This window comes from Arvicanthis niloticus, chromosome Y (genome assembly GCF_011762505.2).
Source record: "Arvicanthis niloticus isolate mArvNil1 chromosome Y, mArvNil1.pat.X, whole genome shotgun sequence".
In the NCBI taxonomy this organism is placed as follows: Eukaryota; Metazoa; Chordata; class Mammalia; order Rodentia; family Muridae; genus Arvicanthis; species Arvicanthis niloticus.
In genome coordinates this window covers 12313985-12327096 of record NC_133431.1, presented here as the reverse complement: position 1 = coordinate 12327096, position 13112 = coordinate 12313985, and the positions used below count along the sequence as shown (strand labels likewise).

General features: G+C 42.3%; 1 pseudogene; it reads left to right on the top strand.

Annotated features, from left to right (window-relative positions):
- The first annotated feature begins 12601 nt into the window (after positions 1-12601).
- Positions 12602-12827, top strand: LOC143437411 (small nucleolar RNA U3; annotated as a pseudogene).
- The last annotated feature ends 285 nt before the right edge of the window (positions 12828-13112 follow it).

The window sequence follows — 13112 nt, the reverse complement described above, 5'->3', positions numbered from 1 at the left end:
TTTGTTTCGTTTTATGGAGCAATGTGAATGTTTAGACTTTGGATTTCATATGCATTAATTGGACCTTACTGGGCCATGCTAGTAGAACACATATGTACTGAGGGTGACTTGAACTTTGTGTATAGTTTTTATGATGTTTTGCAGAAGAATGTTGCTGCCTTTTGCCCTTTTTCTGTAGATTGTCCTTGAAGATAAGGTAAAGAGGATGATGTTTATTGCATTGACAAAGGAAGTCACAGTGAAGCCAGCAAAGCCTTTGACCTATGTTTAGTCTCATCATGATTTGAGTAAGCATAGTAATCTTAGAAAGAAAAAGTATAAAATGTTAGGTCAAAAGAGAAAATCTAACCAGGAAATTTAATGAAGCTAAATTCTGTGATCAATGATATTAAATGGTATTAAAGGAATGATAACAGTAGTGTAAGATTCCATCCACCTAAACTTATGGATGTGAAGTTGGAAGAAGGAGAACTGTATCGTGTTAGGCATTAGTATTACCTAGTTGTTGTTTTCATGTGGACACAAGAGTTACCAGTATGTGTGAAGTTGACAATTGATGGATTGTGATTACTATTCTGGGTTATCATTTTAAGATCTAAAATAAAATACTTAAGTACAGGCATGGAGTATATTCCTTAAATCCCAGATAAACATCAAGCACATCTCTGATTCAAGTCTTCCTGGTACAGACATGTTTTAAGTAAGGAAAAGTTTATTTATGGGCAAAGTGTTACACACATATTACCTAGCATTCAGAAGACAGAGCCATTTGGATCTGAGTTCTAGGTTAATCTACAGAGCAAGTTCAAGAACAGCCGAGCTTAGGCAGTGAAGTTGTTGAAAAATATAAAGCTGGTGATGAAGTAATAGAAGGGGCAATGTTTGGGCCCCAGCAAGCAGAGGAACTCAGCAGCTTTGTCCATGTGACTCTGCTTTCACAGGACAAAATAGAAGGGACGACTGAGACAATTGATGGTGGTTGGGTGTAGTTAGAAAATTAGTGGTGACGTAAAAGAAACCAGCATCAGTGAGGTGACATCTTCTCATGACTGTTTTCTGAGAGATAAAAAAAGTTGTATTCCAGAGGTAGCCAAGGTTGTCCCTTGTGGTGCAGCTTGACTCCTTCCTGTGTAAGACTCACCCAGGTGGCACTGGTTTTAAGGCATGGATGTTTCACGCAGTGCAGCTGAGGCTAGGCACTATGAAGGGAGCATGAGAGAAATGCAGTCAAGCCTGTTTGTCACAGAAGAACCCAGCATGTTGAAGATGTCAGTCCCATGGGATGAGCAGAAAGAACAGCAGCAGCAGTTGAGTGGAGTCAAGCAGAACCTAGTGTCCTATAGAGGGAAGAGCTGGAGAGAGACCCAGCTTCTTTTGAGGAGCACAGAAGATCATCTGTGGATCCCAGATACTGGAACAGGAAGCTGTAATTTTGAAGTTTCTTTGGAGACCCCAAGAGTTTTAGATTCCTGAGCTATAAGATACCTTCTCAGGAAAACTACTTTCAGGAAATACAATCAGACAAAGAGAAAGAGTTTTGCTGCAGTGAGCATGGAAGATGGATTTGGAGATCTGAATAACACTTGACATCAGATATGGAGATGCAGAATTTGGAGATTTCCTTGCTGCCGTTTGATCTTCTTTTGGCCCAGTATTTCCTCACAATGGCATTTAGGAATGGTGAAGTATATGCTGTGAATTTGGATGGATATATGTTTCTATTTTCCTTGTAATCTTCATTTGTTTTTCTTGGCTTTATTTTTTTTAGACAGGGTTTCTCTGTGTAGCCCTGGTAGTCCTGGAACTCACTCTTTAGACCAGACTGGCCTGAAACTCAGAAATCCACTGCCACTGCCTCCCAAGTGCTGTGATTAAAGGTGTGCACCACCACTGCCCAGCTCTTGGCTTTATTTATAAGATTTGTTGGTTTCCTCCATGTTTTTGTTTGTGTTTTCCTGGCTGTCTTTGAGGTGTTTATTGATTTCCTCCAATTGTTTGCGCTTTCCTCAATTTCTTTAAGTGATTTTATCATTTCCACTTTGAGGACCTCTATTTTCTTCATACAGTTGGTTTCAAAGCCTTTTTCTTGTACTTCAGCTCTGTTGGAATATTTAAGACCCTCTTTGGCAATATAAATGAGCTCACACTCATTAACCAGAGGGTGATAAATGTTACTCCTTATTACATAATCAAGTACCAGCATCATGGAATGGAATGTGGCTATCACTTCTGGAATTGAAACGGTCTATTTTATGTCAATGTACTTGATATACAATAGTTTGTGTCCGCACAATGAAATGTATGGTGGGACCCACCATAGGCTCCATGACAGATTCCGTGAAGTACTCAGCTTACATTTAACCCAAAGTTTGATGAACGCCATGTTTTTTTCTCATTAAATTGGACAGGGAGGCAACTGATGCACTTTTAAATAAATTACTTTGTTGAGATGATGGTTTTAATGACATCGCTTCCAATCACTAACCCTGGAGTCACCAATACAAAAAAATAAAAGACATGATGGTGACAGGGTAATAATTTTCTAATTTGCCAGCATGTCAGGTGAATGAAGACAAGCTAGATTGATAGGTATATAATTTGGGAACTTTAGCATAATCCAAGAAATATTGAATTTCCAACTTTGGAGATACGGCCAATGCACTTTCAGTGTTAAGTCAGGTGGGATGATTGAGACACAGCCCATTGCCTGTAGCTGTGTGTGTCATATTACAGATCACAGAAGCTAACATTACACATAGCAGCCAGGTATGTGCAATTAATAGTAGTAAATTAATGCCATTTTCTCTGCAAGGAAACCATCTATCTGCTCTTTTTCAAACTCAGTGTAGATATATATTTTTTCAATTCTGTTTCTTTTTTCCCTTTTTAATTAAAAATATAAAATTTTTTACATTCCAAAGTTGCCCTCTTTCCTGGTACCTCTTCCCTGAGGTCTTTTCCCCATCTTCCTCCCTGCTGCCTCTGAGAGGTTTCTCTCCCACCCGCCCACCCACTGGGACCTCACCTCCACCAGGTTCCCTTTTCCCTGTGGCATCAAGTTTCTATAAGGTTAAGTGCATCCTCTCCCATTGTGGCCAGACAAGGCAGTCCTCTGCTGCACACATGCCCAGGGCCATGAATCATCCCCTGTATGCCCCTTGGTTTTTGGCTTAGACTCTGGAAGCCCTAAAGTGTCCAAGTTAGTTGACACTGTTGTTTTTCCTATGGGGTCGCCATCCTCTTCACCTTCTTAAGTCTTTCTTCTGACTCTTCCATATGGAACATTTCACCCTACATATAGATAGATAGATAGATAGATAGATAGATAGATAGATAGATAAACTTTTAGCCATAGTAATGAAAGAACACAGAGACAATATCCTAATTACCAAAATCAGTATGAAAAGGTAGACATACAATTACATATATCTTCTCCTCAGTACCTCATTGTATCTTCTCCAGAACATGTGGTCTGTCACAAATCGCCGGGCAGTGGTGGTACACTCCTTTAATCCCAGCACTTGGGAGGCAGTGGCAGGTGCATTCCTGAGTTCCAGGACAGCCTCGTCTACAGAGTGAGTTCCAGGACAGCCAGGGCTACACAGAGAAACCCTGTCTCGAAAAAAAACAACAAAAAAAATCTGTCACAAATGAAGCCTCATCAGATACAAGAAGACTGAAATATTCTCATGCATCCTATGAAATCAGTACAGAATAATCTGGATTTCAATAATAACAAAAATATCAGAAAGCCACATACTGAACAACTTTCTATACAATGATAACTAGCTAAGGAAAGAAATAAAGAAAGAAATAAAAGACTGGACTCTAGAATTCAATGAGAATGAAGACACACCATAACAAAACTTATGGGACACAAAATATCATGGCACTAATTGCCCTCATAAACATACCAGAGAGACCCTACACAAGCAACTTAACAGCATATCAGAAAGCTTTAGAACAAAAAGAAGCAAACACACTTAAGAGATGTAGACACCAGGAAATAATCAAAATCAGGGCAGATGTGGGTCCCTTGTTCTGGAGGGTGTCCCACAATGATCTCCGGCCCAGCACAGGACAGGGTGCGAGCAGGGAGGGGAGATCGCCTGCCTCTGCTGAGTTTCCACTATTGCAGCCCAGTAACTCCCAGGTGCTGCACCAGTCTCCATGCTGAGCTGACCCAGGCTGGGCCAATAAGGAGCCAGCTAGCTGGCATGGAGGCAGCTTGGTGTCTCAGGCAGGTTCTGGGAGAGCAGATCTCTTCCTAAGTGTTACAGCTCTTGCTACAGAAACTGTCAGACACCCGCATGATTCTCGTACACTTTACTTCCCCTGAATAGAGCCCTTATATACAGTTTCTTGGTGGGTTAGGGTCAGTCAGCAGATAATGCCTATTGACTTGTTCTGAGAGTTTGGAGATACCTCATCTACTTGTGGGATAGCCTGGGGCACTGTTCCTCCTGACTGATGGCCATAGACCTTTCTGTGGGCTCTGGAGAGCTGAAGCTAAATGAAAAGAACCAGGGCCTGGAAGCAGAGCTGAACACCTGCCATCCAATAAAGGTCTGGGGTTCAAGGCCTATGGTCTACCAGGCACCCAGATGCTTCTCACTGCCCACCTCCCCACAGGCAAAAATGAACCACTTAGAAACAAAGAGTACAGTACAGAGACTCAACAAAACCAAGAACTAGTTCTTTGACAAAATCAATATGATAGAAAAGCCCTTAGCTAGACCAACCAGAGGGCACAGAGACAGTATCCAAATTAGCAAAATCAGAAGTTAAAAGGGAGACATAACAAGAGAAACTGAGAAAACTTCTGAAAATCATTAGTTCTTTCTACAAACTGGAAAATCTAGATGAAATGTGTAGCCAGAGAAATGGATAATTATCTAGACAGATACCATAAACCAAAATTAAATCAAGATCGGTAAATTATCTAAAGTGTAGTATAACCTTTAAGGAAATCAAAGCAGGCATTATAAACCTCCTGTCCAAGAGAAGACAAGGGCTAGGTAGTATTAATGGAGAATTCTACCAGACCTTCAAATACACATTGGACAATTCCACAAAATAGAAACAGAAGACTACCTAATTCATTCTATGTGTATTTGTTTTAAAGGCCAATTATTGATATAAAATGCAACATTGCTATATCCTCCTTTTTGTTTTCATTCACCTTCAATTCCAAGTCATTAAGAATTTCTTTCCATTTTTTTCAACTCCTCCTGATTATTTATTTTTGTTCATAGGAATGTTGCCTGCAGCTGAGGCTTGCCTCTGTATGTAATTGAGAATTGCTTTGAGCACCCAGTCCTTTTGTGCTGCTCAGTGCTGGAAAGAGTGTCTTGCAACTCTTCCAGACTGGTCCTAGACTGTTCAGTGCAAAACAAAAATAAAACATTGAGTGAGTTTCCTCCAACCTCTCTGGCTTTTCTTGCGTCTTAAAATGAAGAGGGAGGGACCTGTGCAAGAATCAAGTTCTATGACCAACTTTGAAGCAGGGTTAGTCACAGTACAAAAAAAAAAAGATGAAAACAGAGGGTAAAAGCTTCCTTCAATTAGTAGTGATTGATATTAGCAAGGAGTTGTGAGGTAATTAATTTTAGGTGATTAACAAATGTCTTGATTAATAATTTCTTGTTACTACACACTAGGCAATAAATAGTCTGGATAAAGGCCAGACAGTGGTGGCACACACCTTTAATCCCAGGCATTGGGAGGCAGATGCAAGCAGATTTCTGAGTTTGAGGCCAGCCTGGTCTACAGAGTGAGTTCCAGGATAGCCAGGGCTACACAGAGAAACCCGGTCTCAAAAAACCGGAAAAAAAAAAATCTGGGAATCATGAAGTGGCCCTGTTTTAAAAGACTATTATTTTCTTGGTTTGAAATGTTCAGCCTGAGAGAAAAAAGTAAAAATAATATTTGATGTGCTCTAATACAGGATCCTTGACTCTGGACACATGACCATAAAGCCTGGTTCAACATTGTACAGTAATTTTGGGGGACTATAATTACATCATTTCTATATTTCTTTCCTGCCTTCCATGATTGCTTAATAAAGATGCCAAAACCTGAAGCTGGGGAGAAGAAAGGTAGATGGTGCTTCAGGTCCCAGACTGAGTGTCTGGGGAAGACACCATGAAGGAGAGAGAAGAGGGAGAAGGAAGAAGGCACCATGGGGTTGGTGGAGTGTGAGTGCATGGCCAGTAGGTCTGGCCTGGGAGTATGAGCAGCCTATCGAGAACATGGCATGTGATATCTCACAGATATTAACAGGGAAATAGACAAAATAGGAATAGAGGGGTGATATCTGCCCAACTCTGTTGCTTTACTGCTTATTGTAAATACAAAGTCTTCTGTGTCTTTTATTTGGTATCTCTATGATTTAAGTGGGGTAAGAAACTCCCAAATAATATTTACCACAGCAAAATGGCTGTTATTGTGGTTTGGGTCCAATGATTGAGATGGAATGGAAAGTAAGATGACAGAGGATTCTCAGTGGTCCTGGCTCTGGTTCTTCCTAGAAAATGTCATACTGTGCTTTCAGATACCTTTTCTTCAAAGAAGATGAAAGCAAGGGATTGTTCCAGTAACCCACTATTAGACATTGAAGCTGAAACTCAAGGGGCTGCTCCCTGGGGTCACCATGCCTAAGATCTCAGAACCCAACAGACAAGGCTAGATGATCATAAGGCCAAGACCCAGCTAAGCTATGTCATGAATTTTAGGCTAGCCTAAGCTAAATTAAACCCAGTCTCATGTCCACCTCAAATATGTTCATCCAAAGAAGATGGAAAAATATGTTATATGCATCCATTCGTAAGTACATATGCCTTTCTAATTAATAATTTCATGTGTGTATAACAGCATTGGGAAAACAAGAGAATCAATAATGAAATATTAAAATAATTCTCTGTGTGGAGAAATAAAGTTTACTTTAGCTTTTGGGTTTTCTATTTGAATCTGTATTTCAGCATTTTCTTTTTTCTTTTCTCTGATCAAGGCCCAAAGCTTTAATGTTCAGCTCTCAATTTAAAGGGGAAGACCCAACCCACACAACCCCTCCTGGTTTCAGATGGGTGGGATAATCCATAGTCCATTCCAGGTCACGGCCGGAGATGTCTCAGGGCAAGCCCAGGGGCAGTTCTTCTGTGATTTCAGCATTTTCTTGTCATTAACTTAGTTAGAATGGATCTTGATCATCTGTGTCCTCCATAAAATATAATATTAGTGCTCTAAAGTGCACATTATGTAGAATTTACCTAAGGCACCTGAGGTATCAAACAAATTGGACTCATTGCAAACCCATAAGGGCACCAGAGGACAGAAAATGAATCCAACCAAAATTTAGTAGTTTTTTAATTTAGTGAAATGCTTAGGAATCTAGTGCCATAGGTTTTTCAGAGATATTAATTTTAAGGTGAAAGATAAGTCAGTGCACCTGGCCAGTCCCACTGCAAACAGAGAAGCACGACATCTACTGGCCGATTAGGATTCTGGAGACAGTACACTCCTCACTTGTGTGTGTTACACCAGTCAGTATAACACGTAGCTCAGAAAGCTGCTAGCTTTCTGTTGGGGGCCAAAACCAGGAGAAGGCTCTGAAACAGGACCAGGCTGCTGTGTAGGCTGTGCTACCAGTTTCATGGTTAGATAGGAATGTTGTTTGAAGTCTTTGGCAGGTGTTTATTGTGAATCATAGATTTTGAATATTGGAGCAAGTCTCTACCATCAACTCTATCCAACTATCTTCCCTTGAAAGAAATTATCTTGGCCTGCTATTCCATCTTACTAGAAATTGAACATGTAGTGCCAGGGAAATGTTAGTGATCCCCAAACAGACACACACAGGAGCTGATCTGATGCAACTGCCTGCAGGGTCTTTATTCTGTTTGAGCTAGCTTGCCCCCATCCCCAATGCACCAGCATCAGCCAAGAATGTTTCGGTGATGGTGGATCCCCAAATGTCTTTGGGCAAAGGATTTATTGTAAGCAGCAAGTAGGGAATTGTAGGAGGAGCTAAGGTAGGAGGAGTAAGGAGAGGAAGAGGAGGAGCTAGTGGAAGGTGACACAAGAGAGGGGGAACATAGAAGCAGAAGTGTGTGTCTCTAGCAACCAAAGGTAGTTGGTATATCTACATTGAGTATTGGGGTACACCTCTGAGTGTATAAGCATCTTCTTATTGAGCATTACCAAACATATATAGCCTTTGGATAACCTAAGCATTGGAGTATCATTTGACTGACCCCACGTGGATGGCAGAGTGATCTGGGTTCAGACAAGCATTGTGGAGACAGCATGGGAGATTGGCAGAGCCATCTCCCATGGTGACATCTCCTGGGTGGCAGGGATGGTGTTTCTCACCGCCTTAGCAGACTGCTCCAGCTGAGCAGTGGGGCATCAGCTGCAGCCATTCCTGGCCACAGGCCTACGGTTGTCAAGAACATGGCAGGAGATTAAGAAAAGCCTGAATGAATGTTGCCATTTTAAATGTCTCTTGCAATAGGGAGGATGTGTGCAAGTATCTAATTGGAAAGTTGCTGTGGCCTTTAACATAATTGGTTGGTGCTGGGAGTCACCTCATAAGCTTAACTTCACCTCTGCATTAGTGGTTGTTAGGCATGGTCTTGTAACCTGAGGAGCAGGTTTGTTGGGGGAATAACCTGGAGACCCTGGTATTGTTGAGGGTGTAACTTGAAAACTCTAGTCTTGTTCGGGATTAGCCTAGAGATTGAAGCTAGGCTTGGGTATTGCTGGGGAGCGGGCAACTTGGAAACTAATGCTAGGTGCCTGACTTGCCTAGAAGCCTATAGTTTCTATTCCTATGCAATGCCCCTGTTATTATGCATGCACCTAGGACTTCCTGGTACAGGCCCTATCATCAAGTGACTAAGGAAGAAATAAGGTCCTGCTTTACTAAGGGTTCTGCCTGTTATGCAGGCCCCATTCAAAAGTGAACAACTGCACCATGAAAACATGTTTCTGGGACAATCCTGAAAGACACCAGTAAAGGGAAATCACCACAGTTCAAAGCTTCATGCAGTAGTCATGCTCATGCATTTGTTTGGAAATGTGTGATTATTCATTGAATCATCAGCTATAAACAGTGGGACTGCTTAACTCTCAGGGACTTGGAGACAGAACAATTATAATATTGTTGAGAAAGACATAAAAGGAAGAAGTATGTGGATAGATCTCTCACAATGGTCAAAGAAGCCAGGCAGTGGTGGCACATGCCTTTAATCCCAGTACTTGGGAGGCAGAGCAAGGACAGCACGGCAGCCAAAACAGCTAAGTCTCTATGGAAACTTGTAACTACAGGCAAGGCAGATGTCTCTGTCCAGGTTATTAAGACCTGTCTTGACAAAATGTTCAAGGTCTGCTTGGCCTGCTCAAGGCTGATAAGTTTACACTGGCTAGCTGACTGAGGTCGGTAGCAAGATAAGAACCAGTTTCAAACAAGGTAGATTGTGAGGGAGGGCTACACCCAAGTGGGACATGTGCTTGTCCACTCTTAATTTCTGTTTGGAAGAGATGTCAGGCCCAAAGGAATTTATTTTTTAAAAAAAAAGTCCAAATTAGAGCATGCAGTTTAAGAGTCGTGACCATCATGGAGGGGAGTAGGATGCCAGCCATGCATGACCATGGGGACAGTAGCTGGGAGTTTACATTTACAAAGAGAGAGCTTACTGGGAATGGCTACCCACCACAAGTGACACAGTATCTCCGACAAGGCCACACTTGTTAATTTTTCCCACACAGTTCTACTCACTAGGAACCAAGAATTAAAATGTGAGCCTATGGGGGCCATTCTGATTCAAACTACCACACACAAAAAGCCAAAACCAAAATTTAAATACACCCACTTTAGTAAAGGACATAAATATATTTGCAATTAATTGATCTGTGCACATGCACATATAAAGATATTTGGGGTCTCAAAATACGTGGTCGTTTGCCAGAGTGGTGCATGCCTTTAATTGCAGTACTCGGAGGCAGAGGCATGTAGATTTCTGTGAGTTCAAGTTCAACTTGGTCTACATAGCGAGTTCCAAAACAGTCATGGCTCCTTATTGAGACCTGTCTGAAAAACAAACAAAAAATACAATGTGGTCATTATTATCTGAAGAGGTCAAGGAAGGCTTACACAGAAGTAGCATCTTAAATAGTATTGTTTTATTGACTTGCTTAATTATCATTGCAGAATGAATGTACATTTATTTTTAAAATTTTTACATTTATTTATTGTGTGTGTATGTTGTTACACAGAGGGCAACTTGTGGGAATTGGTTCTTACCTTCCATCATGTGTGTTGAGTTTTATAAAAAGAAAGAGAAGCCAGGGATATGGTTGGTGGAGGTGCAGTGTGTTGCTGAAACATCTCTTCCCTCTGAGATACCAGCCACACAATGGGTATAGTATGGAATAGAGTTTATTATTAGGGCATGGGAAGGGGAAGTTGGTGGGGGAGAGAGGAGAAAGGAGAGAGGGAGAGGGAGTAAGAGAGTGAGTGGGAAGAGGCGTGGGGAGAGAAGGGATAGAGGGAAGAGGGTAAGAGAGTAAAAGAGAAAGAGAGGAGGGGCAAGCAACCCCTTTTATAGGGAGTCTGGCATTCCTGGCTATTGCCAGGTAACTGGAGTGGAGCCTAGAAGAAATGCTAGCAAAGTGTTTTCTGGGAATCAAACTCAGGTTTTCAGTATTGGTAGAAAGTGCCACCCATAGGCCCCGATTTAATAAGGAAAAGGGAGAAAAATTCACAAGAGTGGGAAGGGCTCCAAGGGAGGAATGCAGCCCTTTAATTATCTCTTAAGAGCATCTATGTGTGCATATGTATGCACATGTATGTGTGTAAGTATCCATGGAAGTCAGAAAGGGATATCAGATCCTTTATAGTTTAGGTAAAGGCATTTGTGACCTGCCTGTTCTAGGTGCTAGGATCCAGCCCTCTAATAGAAAGCAAATATTCTACCTGCTGAACCAGCTCTTCCAATCTTTATTTTGGGAGATGGTTCTCTTTTTACCCAGTTGATATGGAACTTAGCATGTAGCCTAGTCTGGCCTCAAACTTGTGGTTAACCCCTGTTTTCAGCCTCCTTTGTGTCAGGATTATAGCATGACCCAACATGTCTAGTAAGGTAAATCTTAGAACATGTTAGAGAAATGTTCAGACTCCTGTGCTGTTGGAGCATCTACTCAGAGAAGGTATAGCATGCGTAGTGAAGGGGCAGAGATGTCTCAGAAGGTGGAAAGTAAGTGGGGTATGATGGTACAGCCTTTAATCCAACAGTTGGGAGGCAGAGGTAGAGGGATCTCTGTGAGTTCAAGGCCAGCCTGCTCTACAAAGTGAGGTTTAGTCCTGCCAGAGTGAGACCCTATCCCAAAAGCAAAGAAAACAAAAGGGAGAATGAAGAATGGAGAAGTCTTAAATATTGAAGGGCCATGACCAGAGAGATCAGAGTTTGTATGGGAGGCATCTTCAGGTGTAAAATATATGGGAAGCGGCAAAGGTATGGTGGATATTTTCTCCACATACTGTCAACACGTGCACACAAACCAGAGGAAGGTATTGCCATCTCTTTTCATAGGAGTTTGAGTGGGTCTTGATATGGATGTGCTCATGTTATTAACACACATTCATTCAGGACTGATTTCACTCAGAGCTTTCCTCACTCCCCATAAGTCAGACACTGCTCTTTGTACCAGAGAGAAAAGAGACCCAACTTTTTATTTCCATCTCTTGTTAAACAGATGTCAGGCAATGAAACATCTATAAGAAAAGGAAATAACGCTTCTCCTATTGGTAAAATGCTAAAATGGGATGAGAGATTAAAATAGTGATCATCAAGTACATATCCAGTAATTGAGCCAGTAATTAACAATGTGGCCAGTTCGCTTTGTCTATTTTCACTTTTCTCTAAACACAGATTTGTTTTTTGATCATTTTAGACTGGATTTCATGTAGGTGTGGCTGGCTTCAAAATCTTAAAACCGGCTTCAAATTCCTGACCCCTTGCCTTCATCTCCCAAGTGCTAGTATTACAGCAGTGAGCCACCATGCCCTTTACCCACAGAATTTATTAAATAGTGCACGTAGTCCTTGAATTGCCATTTTCCCGACGTTGTTTTTCATTTTGTTTCTCACGCAGGCCTCGGGCTTGAGCCAGATCCAAACCGGCACACGCCTTCGAACTCGAGTGCGGTTCTGCAGTGCTTCCCGCTTCGGGCAGCGTGGGGGCTGAAGGCGGGCGCTGCTGCAGGGAGGAAGTGCGTTCCAGGGAATGGGTGCAGGCGGTGTGTGGCCGTCAGTGACGTGACCCATTGCAGGCGGAGGTGGGATGAGGCAGGGGAGAACTGCGAGACGATTGGCTGCTCGGAGACTGTATGCTAATTGTGGTGGCCGTGCAGGGAAACTGTAGCGACTCCAAATGCTCGGTGGACTGGGTATGGAGAGGTCAGAGCGCATGTCCCCGCGTGGGCAGACGTGTTGTGCGATGGGGGCGCCGATAGGGATAGTGTGGGGCGTCTTGGCGGAAGTCGCCATGTGTAAGATGTGAGGGCACTTGGTACAGTTGGGCGATGGCGGGAATCTGCAAGTAAGACTATACTTTCAGGGATCATTTCTATAGTTTGCTACCAGAGAAGTTTCTCTGACTGACTGTGTAGAGCACCGGAAACCACGAGGACCAGACATAGCATCCCCTCCTGAGCTTGAAGCCGGCTCTAGGCTCTAGGTGTTGCTTCAGTGCAGCAGCCTCCAGCCATTGATGATCATTCTTCTCTCCTTTGGGAGGGTGAGAGGGAGGGAATGCAGTCTGAGTGGATCTGGTATAATTTTAATGGTGAAAAAGATAGTTGGTGTATGTTCTTTAGTCTTTTTTGGAAAGGTTTCTCTATGTGGTAAAGGCTGACCATCTGTCTGTGTTTGTGACTTGTCAAATGGGCAGTTCTTTTCTTGTAAATTTGGACACATCCAAACTGGCTGTACCAAAGTGAAGTGCTGCTGTAGGCCTTGGAAACTGACCTTAGCGTATCCATTATTGCATAGCTTATCGACTATAAGTGAAGTCAATCATTGCTGCTTCGGTGAGTCAGTCAGGGCGTCTTGC